The following is a 25,623-nucleotide window of genomic DNA, read 5'->3' as shown; positions in this document are numbered from 1 at the left end:
TCTTGCAAGTCTATAGTCACCTATTATGTGTTATGATCCGACAACCCCGAAGTGACAATAATCGGGATACTTCTCGGTGATGACCATAGTTTGAGGAGTTCATGTATTCACTAAGTGCTAATGCTTTGGTCCGGTACTCTATTAAAAGGAGGCCTTATCGGTGTTGGGGCTCTCCTTTTGACCCCTTTACTTGTGCACGGGCAGTCAGAGCCTCCCGCCACGACCACGCATAGACATGGCAGGAAAGGGAAGCCGGAGGAGAAGCCAAAGCCACAAGGCAAACAGAGCAACGACAAGGACGAAGGCCACAAATATCAAATAGGCGTAGCAGGTTCCCCCGGCAAGGACCCTTGCCGGGGCAGCCTCAGCAGCCCCGGCAAGACCCTTGCCAGGGCAGCTCGCCCACGCCAGTCGAAGTGAGCCACCCTTGAGCCCACCAACACTAGACAAATGCATTGGACAGGGCTCGGGAGGCACCTCCGTGGTGGTATGCAGATCTTTATGAAGACATAGAATGCTCAAGATCAAATGAGGATAGCAACTATCCTCACCAAAGAAACCCACAAGACCCCCGACAAGATCCTTGCCGGGGAAGTTAGTGCGCCATGGCAAGGCCCTTGCCGGGCCACCTAGCAAGACCCTTGCCAGGCCACCCGACGAGACCCTCGCCAAGCGCACCGGCGTGCCACTGCCAGGCTCGCACCAGCCAAGTCTTCGCCACTGTTCACATGCAGCTGCCAACCCAGCCAGCTGGGCAGGCGCCTGTGTGGCAATATGCAACCCTTTGTGGAGGCTCCACCACCATGCCACCTCAGCTGCTTGCCTGCGTACATGCACTGCATGCACCACTGTCCAGGGCACGTGTCGAAGCAAGGAGGAGCAGCGACGGACGGTACGGGCCTTGCTCCCGTCCCCAATAAAGTGAAGGGACACCTAAGCCTCGCATTAAATGCGTCTTGTCCTGTAATACCGGCGATAAGCTCGCAATGCTGTAGCACTTTCCACCTCCTGTCTGCCACTGTGGCAGCCCCTTTCGTCTATAAAAGGAGGCCCATGGCACACGGAAAAAGGATTCAGCTCTTGTTGGTGTCAAAACCGGTGGATCTTGGGTAGGGGGTCCCGATCTGTGCGTCTTAGGCTGATGGTAACAGGAAGCAAGGGACACAATGTTTACCCAGGTTCGAGCCCTCTCGATGGAGGTAAAACCCTACTTCCTGCTTGATTAATATTGAAGATATGAGTAGTACAAGAGTAGATCTACCACGAGATCGTAGAGGCTAAACCCTAGAAGCTAGCCTATGATGATTAATATTGTAATTGTGATAAGCCTTCTAAGGACCAACCTCTCCGGTTTATATAGACATCGGAGAGGGCTAGGGTTTACATGGAGTCGGTTAGAAGGAAGGAAACACAATATCCGGATCACCAAGCTTGTCTTCCACGCAAAGGAGAGTCCCATCCGGACACAGGACAGAGTCTTGAGTCTTGTATCTTCACGCTCCAATAGTCCGGACGAAGTATATAGTCTGGCCATCCGGATACCCCCTAATCCAGGACTCCCTCGGTAGCCCCTGAACCAGGCTTCAATGACGACGAGTCCAGCGCACAGTCTTGTTTTCGGCATTGCAAGGCGGGTTCCATCTCCGAATACTCCAGAGTACGTGTTACGACGAATAGTGTCCGGCTTCTCATCAATGTTGTACTCCTCGGCTTCAGTGCCTCAATAATGACCATTTGCCACGTGTCGAGAGAATGCAAGGAGCTGAGGCATTTTTGCATTTGCCACCCCCGATCCTTCGGGCTAGCCGTCTATTTGAAGAGACGGGGATTCTCAGATCCAAACCTCACTCTTCCCCCTCGAGCAAGCATCCAATAGAGTGCTCCGGAAAAACCATTCCAACATGGCCGGTCGTCGCAACTCTTCCGCTCGCTCTCCTTGTTCCAAGCCGGGTAACTGGGTAGAGTGTGCAGTTCCTCATAGCCGTTTGATAGAGTTACAAACCCAAGGGTTTCTCCCACCGGCGTTCATGGTCCCCGTCCGAGTCGGAATAGCCACCTATAACAGCGGGGAACAAGCGGAGGGGTTTCCTAATCCATCTCTAGAGGAGCAAATATGCCTCATCCCGCATCTACTAAGGGGCATCGGGTTTCCCATCCACCCGTTCCTTCGTGGGCTCCTGGAGTTCTACGGCCTCCAGTTGCACAATTTTACTCCTGCCTCCATACTACATATAGCAGGATACGTCACCCTTTGTGAGCTATTCCTAGGCTGCGAGGCTCATTTAGGGTTATGGAAGAAGTTGTTTTGCCTCGTTCCTCGCAACCAGGGGGAATCCATATGTCAAGTGGGCGGGGTTGATGTATGGCGCATTGCCGAGACCGGATACTTATTCGGCACTCCCAAGAAGGCACCAGAGAACTGGCCTTCAGAGTGGTTTTACATTGATGACATTCCCCTTCCGGATCCAGTCCGGACAGGTCTCCCCAAGTTAAGTAACGCCCTACCGAGGGCACATCTAAGCTGGCGCCCCCGAGTCCCCAAGAGGAGGATACCAGGGAAATACACTTCCTGATGAGTAGGATAAAGTTACTGGCCAAATCCGGACTGACAATAGTCGAGGTTATGGCAATATGCATAATGCGGGGAATGCAACTTCTTCAATATCGGGGCAAGCCCATGTGGCACTTGAACGGGTAAGACAATGCCACCCACTGTGGCCGTAAGGGTCCGGACTCCGCCACTGCTCTAGCAAGAATATTGTCCGATTTATACAATGGAGAAGAGGAAGAATTCCTTCACATTAAACTGCGGGATGGATTCTCCATGTACAACCCCCCAAACTGGGTAAGTCGTCATTCCCTTCCCTGCTTCACTTATTGTGGCATTCTTCGCTAAAATTATCTGCCTCGATATTTCCGAGCAAGAATTGAGGAGGGCCGTAGAAGGAATCTCCAGCCCTTCCCCTCAGCCAGAGGACCCCGGAAGGGCCCTGGATCCAGGACTCGAAGAAGATCCGGATATGACCATGGAGCTTGTCAACGGGATATTCTATCGGGCGAGCTACGATGGCGCCTCAGTGGCTATTATTGCCGATTATCCCGGACTGCTACCTGCGTCGCCCGTAAGCCAAGCCGAAGAGGACTCCTTCGCGATGCCATGCCTTTCCCCTGAAGTGTCGTGTTTTTGCAGAGACGACAGTCGGAGCACAGTGCCGAGCTCCTAGGGACCCGTCGACCACAGGCGTCCGGATTGGGCAGGCTCCAGAGGAAGGCGGTCAGGGTCGAAATGCCGCTACAGAGGTAAGGCAAAAACCTGTCCTGCAATTGTTGTGTTTGAAACTATAACAACGCCCTTCGCGTCCTAGCAGGAAGAGGAGTAGCCGGACTATATCTGGGGATCCTGCCGATCATGCCTCCACCAGCCGGATTCTAGAACCGGCTTCGAGAGAGGAGGCGGACGTGGGGACGATGCCGCATAGTTCTCCGATAGAGGACACAGATATGCTCTCTGCCACGAATTTCGAAGTAGAGAGCGCCATGAATCACTGGTGCCGACGGGCCGTACTTCACAACAACATCTTTTTTGAAGAGGCATTTAATGCTTTCAATTCGGGAGACGCATACATCCGAGCTGCTCAAGGCGGACTTGCCCGAGCGACGGACCAGTATACCAAAGATATATGGGTAAGAAAGTTTGATAAGCATGTATAGCAGTAGCCCCTGAGACATGAAACGGTTTGAACAACTGTTTTAAGGATCAATTTATGCACAGGTCCTTGTAGATAAGAACGAGCAATTGTCTCGGGAGCTGGAGGAGTGAAAGGCCTAGCCGAGGGCCACGGTTGCCAAGTTAGAGGAATCCCAAAATGCCTCATCTGGTAACATTTGTCTTGATTGTACGAAGATGCACCAGTTAGTAAGTGGATGGTATGACGAGTCTAACAGAAAATTCTGCAGACAACCCCGGGGTGAATCCGGAGGGTGTAAGGGATGACGAGTCGCATCTCCAAAGGCAGCTAAAGGCTGGCGAGCGTGTTCTTACGCAAGTTAGGCGGGAGAAGAATAATCTTCAAAATGCCAATGTTCGGCTGGACGTGGAATTAAAAGACGTTCGCACTCAGCTGGCGGAACCATGAAGGAAAACAAGAGGCTTCGACGCGGCATTTATGGTAAGTGCCTAGGCGAGGTGTAGTACAGCTCGGCGAAGAAGCATATTGAAAGAATTTTGCTTGCAGGAATGTTAACAGGCCGCCCTGAGGAGAAGATGCCCTCATCTGCTGGCGATTTACTGCAAGACCTCTCACAACTGCACGAGCGAGCTCGGCTGGTGATGCAGGGCGTTGCTCAGGCCTTGTGGCCATCAAGCTTCCTGCCGAATGGCATGGGGGAGCTTCTGGACATGCTTCAAGGATCACGGTGGCGCTTCCGATTGTGGAAGGTGTCAGCCTGCCGGCCAGGTGCAAGAGAAGCCTGGGCTATGGTGAAGACGCGCTACACAAAGCTGGACTCGAACCATATGACTGAAGTCGGACCGGCGAAGCTAGATGGGAAAGAAATCCCCGTGAGTCTGGTGTATGACCAGGTAGCGTTAGCCGCCAAGTATTCCCAACAGGATTGTAAGCTAGATAGCCTGTTGGATGGTATAGAGGAGGAATATAGTCAGCCCAAGTGACTGTGTAAATCAATGGACATTTGTATTCCCTAGCCGGATTAAAATCATTTGTCATGGCGGACCTTTTCGCTTCAGCCCCCGGATCCTACAGTACGGGGTGTTTCTAAATACCCGCTCAGTTATTCAGAACCGGGGTATGCGTGGAAACCAGGCGTAGGGGTCATAAGTGCTTGAACAGACAAGTACCCAACTAGTTATGTTATATTACATGGATGGTAAGAAACATCTTCCAGGGAGAATAGTTCCGTTAGGGGTTCCTTTCCCTGGGTACGCATGTGACGATGCACATGTCCGGACTGCGAACAAAGGCACTGGATACAAAACTTCTGGGGATTTATGTTGTAATAAACGAATACATCTTTTGTTCACTGGCCGAATATTCTCTTAAGGACGCTAGCTTTCGGCTTCACCCAGTCTGAGGTACACATCCGGCTGAACCAGCAGTAACAATCGCAGACTTGCTCCCCTTATGCCCTAGCCGAATTAACGAGAACGTAGGGCATAAACACAAGAGCCAGGCAACCCAACTTGGCCACATCTTAAGTCATATCGATGCATATAATGGTTTAGAAAAGGCACATATGGAAAGAAACGCATATGTGATGGGCAAAAAGCCTTTAGAGTAATTATTTTTAGCTTCCGTATAGGAAGCCCCCAGGTATTGCTTACACACATAGTGCGACCGGAGTGATCCGGGAGTCCGTACTGTATTAAATTCTTTGTGTGAAGAGAAAAAAGGTCGAGAAAGGAAAAGGGAGGGAGCATAATTAAAAAGGAGGGGGTAAGGAGACGAACATTGAGTTCGGCGCTAGGTGTAGAATCTTCGGAGTCTGGCCGCGTTCCATGGGTTTGGCTCGAGTCTTGTCACATCCTAGTTAGCCATGCATTAGAGTGTTGCATCATGTTTACTCTTTCATCAGAAACCTGAAATGGGGATGACAGAACCCCCAGTCCCCTCTGAAACCAACTAGGGTTTACTAAAAATATTTTCAATGAACCTGAAATGCCCTTCTAAAATGCCCATCATTTTTGTCTTGGTTCAGAACCTCTGCCAAAAGTGGTGCACATTTTCCTAGGCCATCTTAGGGTTTTGAATTAAATCATAAATATTTGAATTTGGGCATTTAAAATTATACAAAATATTTAAATGCTCAAATAACTCCAAACTAAAATGTTTCATGTTGGAAATAATCCAACTATGGACCAGGAGTAGTTTGGTGATTTTAGGAGTAGCCTAAGTATTTTATTTAATTCAACAAAGTTGCAGAAGTATTAAAAAAACAGAAAACAGAAGAAATGGAAAAAGCCTACCTGGCGCCCAGCACTCGGCCCACCTGCCGGCCCAGCCCAGCACCGCGCCAGCGAGCTGCTTGCCGGCCAGGCAGGCAGGCAGGTGCTCGACGGCGAGCACCGCATGGGTGCCACGCACCTGCTCGCCGCCTCGCTGCCTCCCTCGCCCGGCTAACGCCGTGAATCGGCCTCCCTCTCTCCCCCGAACCTCCCAGACACCCCCTCTCCTCTCCAGCTCCTCTCCCTCGCTCTCCCACGCCATGGCCGACGCCATCGCCGCCACCCCCTCGCCGTAGCCACGCCCTCCGTCAACCCCACGCCGTGCCGCCGTGTCCAGGAGCTCCGCCGCCGTCCACTTCATCGAGCTAGCCGAGCCCCGTGGGCTCGAGCGGCCCGAGACCACCGCACCGACCTCGCCCGAGCTCGCCGTCGCCGGAGATCCCCTTCAACGCCGTTGCCGCCTCAGCTCGTCCCCGACCCCGCCGGTGGCCTCTACGGGAGCGCTGTGAGCCTAGCTACCCCTCCGACCCTCCCTCTCTTTTTCCCGAGCCGTGTAGCCACCGCACGAAGATCACACGCACGCACCGCCGCGGATCTCGTCGCCGACGTGCTCCCGGCCATCCTCCGGCCAACCCGCGGTGTCCAACGCACTCACCACGCTGCGTTAGGCCCAACCGTGCACATCCCGCACCTCCCCGCACACCCTAGCGTCAAGTTCGTCTTCGGCCGAACCCCGGTGGCCGCCAAAGTCGTCGCCGGCGCCAACTCCGGCCACCCCGACCCCAACGGACTCCACCAAGAGCTGCGGCTCGACCTCAGCTCCTCTCCGGTGGCCTCCGCGGCTCGTTTGGTTGCCGGAACGGCAAAAATCACTTCCGCCGCCGCGTCGGGCTCGCCGGCGGCTAAACGCCGGTGCAGCCGACCCGGGTTTGACCACGGGTGGGCCCTGGTTGACTCCCCTGAGTCAATGACAGGTGGGGCCCAGCCCTGTTAATTAAACAGGTTTAGTTTTAATTAAACTTTAATTAATTTAATCACCCTGACATGCGGGACCCACTGTCAGGTTTGACCCGGACGTGTTCCGTTGACCTGCTGACGTCACACTAACGTCAGGCTGACGCAATAATTGATTTTCTGGAATTATTCTAATATAGGAAATTCCAGAATATAAATTAAACTTCAAAAATTCATAACTTTTATTCTGTAACTCCAAATCAGACAAATTATATATGAAAAATGATCAGAAAAATCCAATCTATCCATCTGTACTATTTTCATGCATGACTAAACAAGTTAACTTGATGTTTAATGCAGAACAAAGAAAAACACTTTAAAGGGCCATGTTGAGTTTGAAATTTGAATCTTTGATTCAAATTGGTTCAAACCCTTCTGGTCTTAGTTGCATTAGCCCAACACACTCATATTGCTATGTCTCATGCATGCATCATATTGTTGCACATTGTTTGGTAATGGTTGTATATCGGTGTTCTTGCGGCAGGATCTGCCCCCGAGGAGTACCGTGATTACCCTAACGAAGAACCGTATCAGTGCATCGAACCATCAGGCAAGCAACCAACCATTTGATCATATCGATACAATCCCATGTTCTCGCTCCTGCTCTCTTTTACTGCATTAAGACAACGCGTTTCAAACTGCTGTGTGCTACGGTAGTTGAACCCACTTCCTCTGCATGACCTGTCATTGCCACAGTAACTAGATGAAACCCACTAGCATGTGTAGGAGTTGATTGAGCCATATGTATGTGTTGTTCCTACCTTGCTATGCCTGCTATGCTTAGAGTCGTGTCAGGTCTGGTTCATCTGGGTGATGGGCTAGAGTGAAATGATTATGTCGGTAATGAGAGTGGTGTGGTGAACACGATTTGGTAAAGGTATCGATGAGAGGCCATGTAGGAGTACATGGTGGGTTGTTTCATTGAGGCCGACATTAAGCACTGAGATCTGTATGTGTGATTTAAGATTCAGCTAGTACCATGCATTGGGCCCGAAACCAATGGACCCTCTCGACTTCTTATTCACCCTAGTTCTCTGTCTAGGAGTTGCAAGTAGTTTCTGGTGTTTGTAGTATACTGGAGGCCGTGGACAGCGCTGACCGTAGGGGTGGGCTGTGATGCGGTAGGTACGTGGCACGGTGTACCGAATACCCATTAGGTATCTCGGGAACCCTGTTCACATCGTTTGGGGCCGTGAGCGATACCTCGGCCGGATCTCCTCATGGATGGAACCCGAATAGGCGATAAACTTGGACTAGAGACTTAGGTGATTAGGTAGGTCGTGGCCGACACCCACGTTGGGCTTCCGCTTGAAGGTTGTCGAGTACATGTCGTGTAAACGACGGTAAGAGGTGAGAGCGTGTATGAAGAAGTACACCCCTGCAGGGTTAACATGATCTATTCGAATAGCCGCGTCCGCGGTAAAGGACTACTTGGTTGCCTATACAGTTCATAGACAAGTAAATGGAAACTACTAAAAGCCTCAAGATAAGTGTGAGTGCCGAGGATGGCTCTTCCGTAGGAAGACAGAGGTGGATCCTCGGTAGTGTATTGAAGTGGTGATTGGTGGACTCGTGTGCGCAAAACCATTTCAAGTTGGAGTCTCGTAGGTTAGCCTAGCCAAGAGTCAAAGCTGGCTTGCTGCAATAACTCCACCAACCCTTCTTGATAATATGCATGTATGTAGGATCTGATGTAAGTCTTGCTGAGTACCTTTGTACTCATGTTGCTATAATTCATATTTTTTACAGAAGAAGCTGCAACCCCTTCTGATGGGTTCTACGTAGACGTTGACATCAATGAGTAGGCTAAGACCCAGGTGGTGATCCTAAGCTTGTGAAGGACCACGTAGTATAGCTAGGCTTTCCAAGCCTCTTTTATTTTACTAGTTGTCTGTACTCAGACAACTTACTTCCGCTGCTGGTTTGTATGACTGTATGACTTGAATGCTGGGTCGTGTGACCCGTACCTTTGTGTATGTTATGTATGGCTCGCTGAGCCTTAATTAAAGTACTTGTGTCGTAGAGTCATGTTGTGATACTTCGTTGTATTTGCACATATCGAGCATATTGTGTGTATGATTGAAATGCTTGGTATCTGTGGGATCTGACTATCTAGTTGTTTATCTTTAGTAGCCTCTCTTACCGGGAAATGTCTCCTAGTGTTACCTCTGAGCCATGGTAGCTTGCTACTGCTCTGGAACACTTAGGCTGGCCGACATGTGTCCTTCCTCGTTCCGGTGTCTGTCCCTTCGGGGAAATGTCACGCATTGAGTACCGAAGTCCTGTTAGCCCGCTACAGCCCGGTTTACCGGAGTCCTGCTAGCCCAGTGCTACAGCCTGGACCCACTTGGTATTGACCGACACGTTCGAGGCTGGGTCATGAATGCCTGTCCCTGTAAGCCTGTGCCACTTTGGGTTTACGACTAGTCATGTCAGCCCGAGCTCCTTATCATATGGATGCTAGCGACACTATCATATACGTGAGCCAAAAGGCGCAAACGGTCCCGGGCAAAGGTAAGGCGACACCCGTGGGGATACCGTGCGTGAGGCCGCAAAGTGATATGAGGTGCTACAGGCTAGATCGATGTGACATCGAGTCGGGGTCCTGACAGCGTTGGCATCAGAGCCGGACTGCCTGTAGGTTCTCCAAGCCAAACTGGTCGATGTTGAGTCTAGAAATTCTTTAGTTATATGTAGGGGAATTGTTTGTGGGTTGGAACGTAAGGCTCTTTTTACTTATTTATCTTATGACATTCTGATCTGAGTCAGTCTATTCTTCCACCGGGGGTTAAGGAATTAGGATCTATTCTCTCTATCAGGATCACGTGTTACTAATCAGTAGTACCTTATAAGTTTGATGGATACAAGCCTAGTTCAATTCTACTACCACATTATGTTGCTAGGATGGACTCAGAACTTGATATGATGATGTTGAGTGTGTATGAAATCCTTTGTCAAATGTCTCAAAATCCTTCTTGAGCATTTACAGCTGTTATGCTGCTGAAATTTTGCTAGAAATTCTAATGCCTTTGCATTATGATTGTGCTTTCAGATGGCCACTCGCGACCTCAATCAAGTGGTTCGCCTGACTCGATGCCTAGATGTACCCGGCCATACTGCCATGTTGGTCAGGGTAATGACTGAGGCTGGATACCGTTGGTATCCTGAGTACACGGTCGAAGAGCAATTCCGAGACTTTAATCAAAGCCAGTATCTCTGCACTGTCAGGATATTTCCATCTTATCCTGGGTCCACCGAGCCCCTTCACTGCTCCTATGGACTCGGGGTTACTATTGAGATGGCTGTGCAGGACGCCGCCTACTCTATGATGACCATCATGCGAGTCAGGTCTGGTCTATTTCGAGACTCTGACTTCCGGTATATGCCAGGATCACTCCCGGGAGCACAAGGGTATCTCCAGGCTATCTATGCTGACCCCACTCAGGAGGATTCACGGACTCGCACCACTGCTGAGATGGTCGAGGATAAGGACCGTGAAAATCGGGCTTTGAGGTTAGAGCTCTTCAATACCTGTGCTGACCACTGGGCCACATTGACTTGGTTTGCACCGGCGGTGCAAGCTGGATATTCGGATATGCGCGATCTCTATCCTGTGAGATCTGCTCTGCCAGATGTGATGGGTTGGCGTGATGTAGGAGGCATCACCCCACCTCGCGGTCCCCGCAGGCCACCGTCTGTTGGTCCAAGACCTCATCCTAGTCCCTATGGTCCACAAGTTCCACGAGATCGTCTGTTTCCGGATGATCATGTTGAGCTTCCAGGCTATGGAGGTGATTTCTACGAGAACTACTACGGATCGGTCTGAGTTAGTGGTAGTATCACTAGTTCGCACTAGCTGTGTCGTCTATCGTTCCGCGTGACTCGTGGGATATGACCTAGTTTGTACCCTTTCCGGAGGTGTAGAAAAATAATGTATAGGAGCTTGGGATGCCTCCGATGATATGTAATCCTCTTTTCACCGTAATAGTACTTTGTTTGGTCTTGTACTAAACCCTGTATGGTGTGTATGACGATGGAATAAAGAAGCAGTTTCTGTATCTATCATGTCATACGGATGATCATCTTGCATTTCGAGTTATTCCTTACATTCTGTATACTATGTCGGAATCTTATCATTCTGACTAAATCATTGTCTTGCTTACCTAGGATGGTCAACACGCGCACTAACCCTGCTCCTCAAGAGCAGGCCGAAGGCAGTGAAGTCAGGGATACAAATCTGCCTCATCCTCCTTCCCTAGCCGAGGTTATGATGGAAGCTGAGAGAAACAAGCGGGAGACCAACCGTTTGTTGGAGCGTATTGAACAGAACACAGCACACCATCAGAGGACTAACGTGGTGTCACTCAGTGATTTTATCAAATTACATCCACCCACGTTCCACCACTCCGTCGAGCCTCTCGACGCTGATGACTGGCTTCGCAGTATTTCTCACAAGCTGCGTTCCGCGCTAGTAGCTGAGACTGACAAGGTCACCTTTGCTGCATATCATCTTGAAGGTCCCGCCAGTTTATGGTGGGAGAATTATGGAGCTATGCGCCCAGCGGGCCATGTCACTACTTGGGCTGAATTCAGTGAGGCTTTCCGTGAACATCACATTCCGGAGGGTCTCATGGACAGTAAACGTGAGGAATTTTGCAATTTCACCCAAGGCCGACTCTCTGTGGATGCTTACAGCAGGGAGTTTGGTAACCTCGCACGATATGCAACTGAGGAAGTTTCTACTGATGCCAAGAAGCAAGCAAGGTTCCGTAAGGGACTTAGTCCTGAGCTTCGCCGCGACCTCCGTCTGCATGAGTGCACATCTTTTCAGAAGCTTGTTAACAAGGCCATCAGTGCTGAAACTGGTCAGACTGATTATGACGCAACACGCAAGCATGGCCGTGACATGGGTTCCTCATCCGGTGCTGGTCCTCAGAAGCGCCGCGTGTGGGTGCCCAACACCGCCCTGCCACCTAGGTTCACACCGAGGCCATCTTTCCAGGCGCCTCGCCCTGTTCAACAGTCTGCTCCAGCCAAGCCCTATGGGGGTCCAACCAACAATGCTCCTCCACGTACCAGTTCCGTGACTTGTTTCAAGTGTGGGGAATCTGGCCACTATATGCGTGAGTGTCCCCAGACCAACCCCAACCAATCTGCTAAAGCTGTTGGCCGTGGCAAGCCGACAGGGAAAGTGTTCCACGCCAAGCCGGCCACCGCTACACGTGGCCATGTCAACTGTATCTCTGCCGAAGAAGCTCAAGAGGATCCCAACGTCGTTCTTGGTACGCTTCTTGTTAATTGCCACCCGGCATCTGTTCTTTTTGATACAGGAGCCTCTCATTCTTTTATATCCGAAAATTATGCTCGTTTGCATAACATCACATTCGGTGATATGCCAACCTCTATGGTAATTCAAACTCCGGGATCCAAATGGCAAACCTCTAGAGTAAGCCATGGAAATGAAATCCAAGTCGACAGACTAGTTTTCCTCGCATCTTTGATAGCTCTCAAATTTTCAGATATTAATATCATTTTGGGTATGGACTGGATGTCAGCTCATCATGCCAAAATTGATTGCTTCTCTAGGACTGTTCAACTCATTCATCCTTCGGGGAAGATAGTCAATGTCCTGACCCGATTAGCCAAGCGACAATTATATTCTCTTAACGCCAGCCCTTTGCCAGACTTTGAGGACGTCCCGGTAGTCCGTGACTTCCCGGATGTCTTCCCAGAGGAATTGCCAGGTGTTCCACCTGACAGGGATGTTGAGTTCGTAATAGACCTCATTCCAGGAACCGTTCCGATTGCTAGAAGACCCTATAAGATGGCACCACTAGAACTAGCCGAGCTTAAGAAACAACTCGATGAGTCCTTGAGAAAGGGTTTCATCCGGCCTAGTTCATCTCCGTGGGCTTGCCCCGTCCTCTTCGTCAAGAAGAAGGATGGTACGGACCGGATGGTTGTAGATTATCGACCTGTCAATTTGGTCACAATCAAGAACAAATATCCGCTCCCTAGGATCAACGACCTGTACGATCAGCTCGCTGGATCCTCAGTCTTCTCCAAGATGGATTTGAGGTTGGGCTACCATCAAATAAAAATCACAAACGGGGACATTCCTAAAACGGCCTTTGTTACTCGTTATGGCCAATACGAGTACACCGTCATGTCCTTCGGTTTAACCAACGCTCCAGCCACCTTTTCTCGGTTAATGAACTCAATCTTCATGGAGTATTTGGATAAATTCGTCGTAGTTTATCTCGATGATATACTCATCTACTCCAAGAACGAGGAAGAACATGCCGAACATCTAAGGCTAGTGTTGAAGAAACTTCGAGAGCATCATCTTTATGCCAAATTTTCTAAATGTGAATTTTGGTTGTCAGAAGTGACCTATCTGGGTCATGTAATATCTGGTAAAGGTATTGCTGTTAACCCTGAGCGAGTTCAAGCCGTCCTTAATTAGACTCCACCTGAATCGGTCAAGCTAGTTCGGAGTTTTCTAGGCTTAGCGAGTTATTGCCGTCGCTTTGTCGAAAACTTCTCCAGAGTTGCCAAACCTCTAACCGAACTCCTCAAGAAAGATAAGAAGTTCGAATGGACTCCACAATGTGAGCACAGCTTTCAGGAATTGAAAAGACGCCTGACTTCTGCTCCCGTACTGGTACCGCCAGACTTCTCCAAGGACTTTGTTACCTACTGCGACGCCTCGCGACAAGGACTAGGTTGCATTCTCATGCAAGATCGACACGTAATTGCCTACGCTTCACGGCAATTGCACCCACATGAGGAGAATTATCCTACTCATGATCTAGAGCTTGCAGCCGTAGTCTATGCACTTAAGACCTGGCGACATTACCTCCTCGGTAACCGTTGTGAAATATTCACTGATCACCAAAGTCTGAAGTACATTTTCACCCAACCGGATTTGAATCTCAGGCAAAGACGTTGGGTTGAGTTGATCACAGATTTCGACTTAGGAATAACTTACACCCCAGGGAAAGCCAACGTCATGGCTGATGCGCTAAGTCGTAAATCTTATTGTAACAACCTAATGCTACAACAAAGTCAACCGCTTCTCCATGAGGAATTTCGGAAGCTTAACCTTCACATTGTTCCTCAAGGTTTTCTTTCCACCTTGGTGGCAAAACCTACCCTTACGGATCAGATCATCAAAGCACAGAAGGTAGATCTGGGAATTTCCCGCATCAAGAGAAACATCAAGAAAGGAATTGCGAATTGTTTCTCCATTACTGATCAAGGGGTCGTATACTTCGGGAATCGACTAGTGGTTCCCAAGGTGCGAAACCTGAGGCGATTGATCCTTAAGGAGGCTCATGAATCTCCTCTCACCATTCATCCCGGTAGTACTAAGATGTATCAGGACCTACGCCAGAGGTTCTGGTGGACTAGGATGAAGAGAGAAATTGCTCAGTATATTGCTAATTGCGACGTCTGTCGTCGTGTAAAAGCAGAGCATCAACGGCCTGTTGGCACCCTTCAACCCTTAGCTATTCCTGAATGGAAATGGGATAAAATTGGTATGGATTTCATTACCGGTTTTCCCAGGACCAAGAGAGGGAATAATGCTATCTTCGTCGTTGTCGATCGTCTTTCCAAAGTAGCCCATTTCCTACCTGTTCGTGAGAGTATAACCGCTAGTCAATTGGCAGACTTATACATCTCCCGGATAGTGTCTCTCCATGGTGTTCCTTTGGAAATTAACTCGGATCGAGGAAGTCTTTTCACCTCTCGATTTTGGGAAAGTTTCCAAAATGCTATGGGAACCCGTCTCTCCTTTAGCACCGCTTTCCACCCTCAGTCGAGTGGTCAAGTGGAACGCGTCAACCAGATTCTAGAAGACATGCTTCGAGCCTCTGTTATCTCATTCGGAATGGATTGGGAGAAGTGCCTTCCATTTGCCGAATTCGCTTACAACAACATGTCACATCCCTAGCTTCTGGTGCTGCCTGGTGTGTGCATCATGTTTAAATTCTGAAATTTGAACTGAGGGAAATTGGAAGCCTCAAAACCCTAAATAAAGAGGGGCAAGAAACCCTAAAATTGCAATTAGTAAATCCAAAATGCCCTAGAAATAGCTCTGACAATTTTGGCAAGAGTTATAAATCAAACCAAAATTTTGGGACATTTCTAAGGAATTATTGGGCTCTGATTTTAAATCAATATTTTATTTGAATTTGGAGTTATATTCATAATATATAATGAATATATTTTCAAATGACCTGAGATATTTTTGTTATGTGTGGAGAAGTCCATTAAGTGACTTAAAAATATCCAGGGGAGTTTTGGCACTATTTTCAAATTCTGTTTGAATTAAAATTCAGTGCCAATTAAATAAAACAGAACAAAAATAGAAAACAGTAAATAAAAGCAGAGAGAGAGAACTTACCTCAGCTTACCTGTCAGCCCACCCGGCCCAAACCTACCCGGTGGCCCAGCAGAAGCCGGCCCAGCCCACCACTGCAGCCCTCCGTCGTCTTCCTCCCCTCGCCCCAAAGCAGCTGCGTGCTCGCACGCGCACGGCCGCGCGGCCACCTCCTGCTTGCCGACGAGCCCCTGGCCGCGTGGACGACTCCCGCAAGCCGTCCCGATCCCGCTGACCGTTTCGCTCACTCTCCCCCCTCGACCCTCCCTCCTCTGCTCCCTCTCTCCCTCCTGGACCGAACGGAGCCGCCGTCACCGACGAGCTCCCTCGCGGCCACAGCCACCCCCTCGCTCCCTCTCCACACCCCTGAGCTCCGTCCCGACCCCATGAAGCTCCACCACGACGCATGCGACGCCGGGTGCCCTATAGCCACGCCATCACCGCCATCTTCATCGCCACGGCCGGCAATCGCCGCCGTTCGATTCGCCACCGACAGGACGTCCCCGAGCCCACTTAGCGTCTCGTCCGACTCCTCGTGAGCTCCTCTTCTCTTCCCCTCACTCCCCGCACCTGATTTCGTCCCCTAGCTCCTTCTTCCACCACGGCCGAAGCTCGCCGCCGCCGTGCCTCGTCGCCGTCGTGGCAAGAGCCACTGGAGCTCCCACCTGAGTGCACCATCGTGCTCAGAACGTCTCCACGAGCCCGTTGCCTGCCGCAGCTCGCCCTCTCGTGCCCCCTAGTGGTCGCCTGTGTCTCACCCGAGCTCCGACGGCCGCAACCGAGCTCGCCGCCGTCGACTGCGGCCACCCCAGGCCCGGAGACCACGACCATCCGACGCGCCATCGCGCCAGCTCCCCGTAGAGCCAAAGGGCGCACCGAACGGTGCAGTATAGACGAAACCCGAGCCACCCCGGTGCGTCTCCGCCGCGTTTTGGGTCGTCGCCGGCGAAACTCCGGCGACTGCCGACGTGGCACGCTTAATTAGCGCTAATGACGCCATAACCAACCCCCTAGGCCACTGACTGTGGGCCCCACCCCTGGTCAAACCTCAGTTAGCGCTGGGTTTGACCGGGATTAGCTCCTGTGTCACTGACGTGTGGCCCCCACACGTCAGGTTTGACCTGGGGCGCCCAGTTGACCCTGCTGACGTCACTGTGACGTGGGGCTGACGCAATAAGTATTTTCTGGATTTAAAAATAATCAGGAAATTCCAGAAAATAGCTAAAACTTCTAAAATTCATAGAAATTCAACCGTAACTCCAAATTAAATAATTTATATATGAAAAATTATCAGAAAAATTCAAGGAATCCATCTGTACAATTTTCATGCATGTTAGAACAACTTATCACTACTGTTTAGGACAAATGAAGTGAATGACATTTAAATAACCACATATGGAGTTTGAATTTGAATCTTGGATTCAAACCAACTTCATTTAATCTGGTTTTAGGTGCATTAGCCCAAAACACATTCATATTGCCATGTCATAGCATGCATCATATTGTGCATTGCATTGATCGTGTTTTTTCTGTATTTGTCGGTAATTGTCCCCTCTCGATAGACGTGTACCGACGATGTGATCGATGACACCGATGAAGAGCTATATTATCTTCAGAAGTGCCAGGCAAGCAAAACCCCCTTGTTCATTCCGATAAAATCCCACTCTCTCGCTCCTGCTCTCTTTTACTGCATTAGGACAACAACGATTTATTTGATACTTGCTGCGGTAGCTGAACCCTTTATCCTTTGCATGACCTGTCATTGCCACAGTAAATAGATGAAACCCACTAGCATGAGTAGGAGTTGTTTGAGCCCTGATGTTGCCTACTCATTCATGCTTGTTTGTCATGCCTGCTACTGCTTAGAGTTGAGTCAGGTCTGATTCATCGGGGATGAATCAGAGGCGTGTGAACATGTCCCAATGTGTGTGAGCTAAGTGTGTGAACACGATTTGGTAAAGGTAGCAGTGAGAGGCCATGTAGGAGTACATGGTGGGTTGTCTCATTGCAGCCGTCCTCAGGAACTGAGTTCTGTGTTTGTGATCCATGATCAGTTACTACCACACATTGGGCTCCGGGCGCTCCAAGCTCTCTCGACTTATTAATCAACATGATCTCTGTCCAGGAGTTGCAACTAGTTTCTGGTGTTTGTAGGTAGTGTTAGTAGTCTACCAAGTGGCACCCGGTACAGGTGGGCTTGGGACAGACTAGGCACAGTGGCCCGGTGTACCAAGTGGCACCCGGTTGGTGGGCTTGGGAACCCTGCACACATCGTTTGGGGCCGTAAGCGACACCCCGGCTGGATCTCCTTGCGGATGGAACCCGAATAGGCGATAAACCTGGACTAGAGACTTGTTCGGTTAGTCAGGTCGTGGCCGACTCCCTCGCCCGGCTTCCGCTTGAAGGTTGCCGAGGTACATGACGTGTACAGGGCGATAAGTGGCGAAAGCGTGTGTGAAGAAGTACACCCCTGTAGGGTTATCATCATCTATTCGAATAGCCGGATTCCTCGGATATGGAAACTTGGACCCCTTGTACAGTTCATAGACAAGTGAAAGTGGATAATCTAAAACATGCAAGATAAGCGTGAGTGCTATGGATGGCGTTCTCGTAGGGAGACGGGAGTGGATCCATAGTGGTGTATTGATATGGTGAATATGTGGACTCGTGTGCGCCACCTCAAAGGAGTTACTTGCACTCGTAGTTCAGGATAGCCACCGAGTCAAAGCTGGCTTGCTGCAGTTAAACTCCACCGTCCCCTTGTTGATAATGATGCATATGTAGATAGATCTGATGTAAGTCTTGCTGGGTACATTTGTACTCACGTTTGCCTATTTTATGTTTTTGCAGAGAGACTTCAGTCTCACTAGTAGTTCCACGTGGACTTCGACGTTTAGCTTGTTACCTCAGCTACGATCTTGTGCCCTCGACAGGATCTGGTAGATAGTCAGGCTTCTCAGCCTTTTTCATTTATAGTTGTCTGTACTCAGACATGTTAAGCTTCCGCATGTGCTTTGACTTGTATGCTCTGATTGTTGGGTCATGAGACTCATGTTTGTAATATCTCGCTCCTCGGAGCCTATTGATTAAATACTTGAGTCGTAGAGTCATTTTGTGATGCCATGTTGTACTGCACATATCGAGCATATTGTGTGTATGTTATTGAAATGCTTGGTATGTGTGGGATCTGACTATCTAGTTGTTTATCTCTAGTAGCCTCTCTTACCGGGAAATGTCTCCTAGTGTTTCCACCGAGCCATGGTAGCTTGCTACTGCTCCGGAACACTTAGGCTGGCCGGCATGTGTCCTTCTTCGTTCCTGTGTCTGTCCCTTCGGGGAAATGTCACGCGATGAATACCGGAGTCCTGTTAGCCCGCTACAGCCCGGTTCACCGGAGTCCTGCTAGCCCAGTGCTACAGCCTGGATTCACTCGCTGATGACCGACACGTTCGATGCTGGGTCATGGATGCCTGTCCCTGTAAGTTTGTGCCACTTTGGTTTTACGACTAGCCATGTCAGCCCGGGCTCCTTACCATATGGATGCTAGCGACACTATCATATACGTGTGCCAAAAGACGCAAACGGTCCCGGGCAAAGGTAAGGCGACACCCGTGGGAATACCGTGCGTGAGGCCGCAAAGTGATATGGGGTGTTACATGCTAGATCGATGTGGCATTGAGTCGGGGTCCTGACAGCGTTGGTATCAGAGCTTGACTGCCTGTAGGATTACCAAGCCAAACTGGTCGAAGTTGAGTCTAGAAATGCTTTAGTTATATGTAAGGGAATTGATTGTGGGATGGAACGTAAGGCTCTTTTTACTCCTTATACCTTATGCCCTTCTGATCTGAGTCATCTTATCTTTCCTACGCGGATTAAGAACTAGGCTATCTCTTCTTTCTATCAGGATCACGTGTTACTAATCCGTAGACTTATAAGATTGTTGGATTTAAGCTTGAGTTCAGTTTCTACTACTTCCGTACGTTAACTGTTGATCTCGAAACCTTGATATTGTGTTTCTGAGTGGTTATGCCACCATTTTTGTGAATGTCTCAAATCTTTTCTGAGCATTTACAGCCGTTATGCTGTCCGAGTCATCCCAGGTTTCTAAATAGTCGGATGCATTTGCAAATCCCTTCCTCCTGTTTCCGATGTGCCTTTGGTCAGATTAATCACACAAATCAGTGAGTTGAGGTACTTTATTGCCTTGACATATATGTTGGAGCTAGTATTATGACCCTAGGTGTCTTAGGGGGTCATCTAGTAATTTAGCCATGATTTGTGTTCCCAGTGTGATGTTTCTGGCCATCATTCTCGAAAGCATCCCGTGATGCTACTTAGTAGTAGGTATTCTATTCCTGGGTTCTTGAACCCGAGATTCACTCTACTTACTTCATGTTGATAGTAATTGCTAGCGCCTTTAGGATATTAGTAACCTTTGCGATAGTCCTTGAAGTCCGTGGTATCTTCTTCTTCCAGATACCATGAACTACTTATGGCAGAAGTTCCTCGTTGAACTGAAATATCACAACAGGATTATTCTTGAGGAGTTCTCCATTCATAAATCGTGACTCTGCCAGTTCTACCTTTCTGCATGGGTTATCCGGAAGAAATATGTTGAACTTGGTTCGACATACTAATCTATGCATCCACAACTCAGAAAATTATATGTTCCTTTGAGTTGTTCTCTTTAGTTGCATTCTGACCCTCGTCTATCAATTGATAGTCAAGAGTATGCGTGCGTTCGTTTATCGATGCCTATTACTCTTGTGGTCCGTCAAGCCATTCTATCGCAGAATGACTAGGAGAAACAAACTCCAGTACCTCTTCCATATCCAGGATTGGGTCAAAGAAGTTGTGCTCCGCAGATCAAATTGCTAATCCAGCTTTTGTTCTGTTCTACCTTGGAGTATTACCATCTTTATATCGGGATTGTTATAGGAATTGCACACCATCCTATGAACTCTTGGTACAGTGATACTTCTTGCCATCATTAGTCATTCCTCGGTCTTCGTGTTGATGCAACCGGAATACCGACAAATGAATTGTGATGTGTGAAATCAATACGCCTAGCAACCTCATTGCTGGGTAGTTCAAGGACAATAATTTCATTCTTAGTGTGTTGGTTATTGAATCATCATTCTAAGATTGATCGTGCTACCTAGTCCATTCTCCTGGTTCACTCCTCGATCGATGAGTTAGGATTATTTCAAATCCTTGCTCTATTGATCATATCGTCTTGCCCTGAAAAGCAAGATTGTTCTCGAGCTTAGTAACATACCGGTGGTTCGTGATTTTCTGAATATCTTCTCAGAAGTATTACTAGGTTGTCACCTGACCGCTATGTTGAGCTCGTGATCAAGTTGGTTTCTTGTGAACCACCTTCTCTCCAAGAGTCGGTGTTAGATATCCCTGAGCTAGTTGGTTAAGCTAAACGACAACTTGGAGGGTTGGAAGATAAAAGCTTGCCTGACTTAGTTCGTTCCAAAGGGATATTCTTGTGTAGTGTGTGTTGAAGAAAGATGATATCTTCATCGATTGGTCCCTGTGATCAGTTGCTGGACCTATTGTCTTATCAATCCTTTGATTTGAGTGTGGGCTATCGTCAAATCAAGTCAGAACCAACTATGTTCGTAATGTTGTGTTACTCGTGGTTGATCCCTCGAGCATACACCATTATATCTTTTGGGTCTGACCAATGCTATCACCGTGTTCACACGATGGTGGAAGTCCAGTGATATGGAAATTCCGATGAGTTGTTGTTGAGTCCATTGACAACATCCTTATCTCCTCCATGATGTTGTCGAACATTAAGTTAGTGTTGGAAACTTTTGAAAGCATTTTCTTCATGCTAGCTCATGAAGTACTTGTTTGATGAAAGGAGTGACTTCCTTTGATTCACGTGCATTTTGATGTAAGTTGCCGTCGTGAATTCGAGAAAGTTTGTTTTTGCTCCTTTGGAATCATCCCAAGTCGGTCATGCACGTGCGAAGAATTCTGTGGTCTGTTAGACTGATCATCTTCATTCCATATGTATATCCTAGCACACCAAGCCACTGATTGACTCGTTCAAGGAAAAGAAGTCTATGCTTGGGATCTAATCCATGGACTTGCGTAAAGACTTCGATATCCTCGATTATGGTTCCCCACCTGAACTCGGTAGTGATTAATTATAAGACTACTACATGGCCATGCCTGTCTGGGACAACGTGTCCACATGTTTGTAGCAGAACCAGCTCATGTTTTGGAGCTTACTATCATAGCTCACTCCCCGAGAATCCCGCAACATTATCTCGTCGATTTGTGTTGCAAACTTTCATTTTTCTTTCTAGACTTGATGAGTCTGGGATATCCTGACACCAACCAGATCTGAATCTCAGGCAGATGTGATGGTTGGAACATTTCCCAAGAATTATAATATTGGTCTCTCAATAACCGGCAAGGTGGATGTCGTGGCCAACACACCCATCCGGTAGACCTATTATTATAGTATCTTGTTTGAGGAAGTCGGCCACCTCCCCATAGGGATTTCGTAGGATTACTCCCTAGTTGCCCCTATGGATTTCTGTGTTCCGAAGTCCGACCTTTTTACTTGATGTTCTAGTTAGCAAACCATATCCATGAATGGGTTATACTAGCACGTCAAGGAGAACATTAGAAGCGGAGTGCTAAATGTCTCTCGGTCGATCATCCAGATTTTGTTTCCTTGGCCTCACTAGGGTGAAATCTGAGTTGATGTTATCTTCCTATGCATCTGCATCGTCCATCGTTGTTCATCATGGTGGTATGTTGTGTTGCCAGGATCCTTGCCACGGATGTGGTAAAACCTTGATGAATATGGAAATGCTCAAGTTCTTGAGAGCACGCACAAGCGCTAGGTGTTATCATCGGCACTAACTGGGTTTGCTCTCAGTTTCCTCGGCAATGCTATGATCTTTTCAAACAGTGAATTCACTCTCTGTTGTTGGGTTTTCCCCAGTTACCAGAATCATTCCCAGCATTTGCATTTTGTTCCTAGCTTGCCCCGCCAATGTGCCATTCTACCATGGGTCTCTTCCATCTCCGGTGATAAGCAAATTCATCCATTACGTTGTCTTCAACAAGGTAATCCACATCATCTAAGTCCAAGTATGCCATTCTACCGACCCCGCCAATCGATTGCTGTGATTTGCCTTAGGCTGATATAGAGGGTCTCAATGATCTCTATATCAAAGGTAATTCTTTTTGCCACTTAAGATAATAATCTATGAATCACCCTTCTCCAGGATGTTTCGTCGTGGTATCATGGCAATTCAACTCCTCGCTACGTTGACAACCGATCGCCACCTTCTTAAGTCTGGAATTGTTGTCTACCTAGTGAACCTCGTCACCTGCTCCACTCCATCCCTTTAGAGGTATGCTTCGTCTCTCAGCTCGAGAGATGTTGCTATGTCACATTCCGGGAGTTAATCCTGAGTTGTTCGACCTTCGAGAAGACCGATCCTTCCAGAGTTTTCCTTTCCTCTTCTTGTCATGATTAGCTGGAGTTCTCAGAGCAAGACGACAAGACAAAGATGGTGTTCAAATCAACGTTCATTTGAAGTGCAACCTGGATCATGAAGATTGTACTAGTTTGCGTTTCCCCTTCATCCTACCCTACGCTTGAATCTCGAGACGAGATTCTTGTTTAGTGGGGGTGAGTTGTCACATCCCTAGCTTCTGGTGCTGCCTGGTGTGTGCATCATGTTTAAATTCTGAAATTTGAACTGAGGGAAATTGGAAGCCTCAAAACCCTAAATAAAGAGGGGCAAGAAACCCTAAAATTGCAATCAGTAAATCCAAAATGCCCTAGAAATAGCTCTGATAATTTTGGCAAGAGTTATAAATCAAACCAAAATTTTGGGACATTTCTAAGGAATTATTGGGCTCTGATTTTAAATCAATATTTTATTTGAATTTGGAGTTATATTCATAATATATAATGAATATATTTTCAAATGACCTGAGATATTTTTGTTATGTGTGGAGAAGTCCATTAAGTGACTTAAAAATATCCAGGGGAGTTTTGGCACTGTTTTCAAATTCTGTTTGAATTAAAATTCAGTGCCAATTAAATAAAACAGAACAAAAATAGAAAACAGTAAATAAAAGCAGAGAGAGAGAACTTACCTCAGCTTACCTGTCAGCCCACCCGGCCCAAACCTACCTGGTGGCCCAGCAGAAGCCGGCCCAGCCCACCACTGCAGCCCTCCGTCGTCTTCCTCCCCTCGCCCCGAAGCAGCTGCGTGCTCGCACGCGCACGGCCGCGCGGCCACCTCCTGCTTGCCGACGAGCCCCTGGCCGCGTGGATGACTCCCGCAGGCCGTCCCGATCCCGCTGACCGTTTCGCTCACTCTCCCCCCTCGACCCTCCCTCCTCTGCTCCCTCTCTCCCTCCTGGACCGAACGGAGCCGCCGTCACCGACGAGCTCCCTCGCGGCCACAGCCACCCCCTCGCTCCCTCTCCACACCCCTAAGCTCCGTCCCGACCCCATGAAGCTCCACCGCGACGCATGCGACGCCGGGTGCCCTGTAGCCACGCCATCACCGCCATCTTCATCGCCACGGCCGGCAATCGCCGCCGTTCGATTCGCCGCCGACAGGACGTCCCCGAGCCCACTTAGCGTCTCGTCCGACTCCCCGTGAGCTCCTCTTCTCTTCCCCTCACTCCCCGCACCTGATTTCGTCCCCTAGCTCCTTTTTCCACCACGGCCGAAGCTCGCCGCCGCCGTTCCTCGTCGCCGTCGTGGCCAGAGCCACTGGAGCTCCCACCTGAGTGCACCATCGTGCTCTGAACGTCTCCACGAGCCCGTTGCCTGCCGCAGCTCGCCCTCTCGTGCCCCCTAGTGGTCGCCTGTGTCTCACCCGAGCTCCGGCGGCCGCAACCGAGCTCGCCGCCGTCGACTCCGGCCACCCCAGGCCCGGAGACCACGACCATCCGACGCGCCATCGCGCCAGCTCCCCGTAGAGCCAAAGGGCGCACCGAACGGTGCAGTATAGACGAAACCCGAGCCACCCCGGTGCGTCTCCGCCGCGTTTTGGGTCGTCGCCGGCGAAACTCCGACGACTGCCGACGTGGCACGCTTAATTAGCGCTAATGACGCCCTAACCAACCCCCTAGGCCACTGACTGTGGGCCCCACCCCTGGTCAAACCTCAGTTAGCGCTGGGTTTGACCGGGATTAGCTCCTGTGTCACAGACGTGTGGCCCCCACACGTCAGGTTTGACCTGGGGTGCCCAGTTGACCCTGCTGACGTCACTGTGACGTGGGGCTGACGCAATAAGTATTTTCTGGATTTAAAAATAATCAGGAAATTCCAGAAAATAGCTAAAACTTCTAAAATTCATAGAAATTCAACCGTAACTCCAAATTAAATAATTTATATATGAAAAATTATCAGAAAAATTCAAGGAATCCATCTGTACCATTTTCATGCATGTTAGAACAACTTATCACTACTGTTTAGGACAAATGAAGTGAATGACATTTAAATAACCACATATGGAGTTTGAATTTGAATCTTGGATTCAAACCAACTTCATTTAATATGGTTTTAGGTGCATTAGCCCAAAACACATTCATATTGCCATGTCATAGCATGCATCATATTGTGCATTGCATTGATCGTGTTTTTTCTGTATTTGCCGGTAATTGTCCCCTCTCGATAGACGTGTACCGACGATGTGATCGATGACACCGATGAAGAGCTATATTATCTTCAGAAGTGCCAGGCAAGCAAAACCCCCTTGTTCATTCTGATAAAATCCCACTCTCTCGCTCCTGCTCTCTTTTACTGCATTAGGACAACAACGATTTATTTGATACTTGCTGCGGTAGCTGAACCCTTTATCCTTTGCATGACCTGTCATTGCCACAGTAAATAGATGAAACCCACTAGCATGAGTAGGAGTTGTTTGAGCCCTGATGTTGCCTACTCATTCATGCTTGTTTGTCATGCCTGCTACTGCTTAGAGTTGAGTCAGGTCTGATTCATCGGGGATGAATCAGAGGCGTGTGAACATGTCCCAATGTGTGTGAGCTAAGTGTGTGAACACGATTTGGTAAAGGTAGCGGTGAGAGGCCATGTAGGAGTACATGGTGGGTTGTCTCATTGCAGCCGTCCTCAGGAACTGAGTTCTATGTTTGTGATCCATGATCAGTTACTACCACACATTGGGCTCCGGGCGCTCCAAGCTCTCTCGACTTATTAATCAACATGATCTCTGTCCAGGAGTTGCAACTAGTT

This window comes from Triticum dicoccoides, chromosome 2B (genome assembly GCF_002162155.2).
Source record: "Triticum dicoccoides isolate Atlit2015 ecotype Zavitan chromosome 2B, WEW_v2.0, whole genome shotgun sequence".
Classification (NCBI taxonomy): Eukaryota; Viridiplantae; Streptophyta; class Magnoliopsida; order Poales; family Poaceae; genus Triticum; species Triticum dicoccoides.
This window is presented reverse-complemented; position numbering follows the sequence as displayed.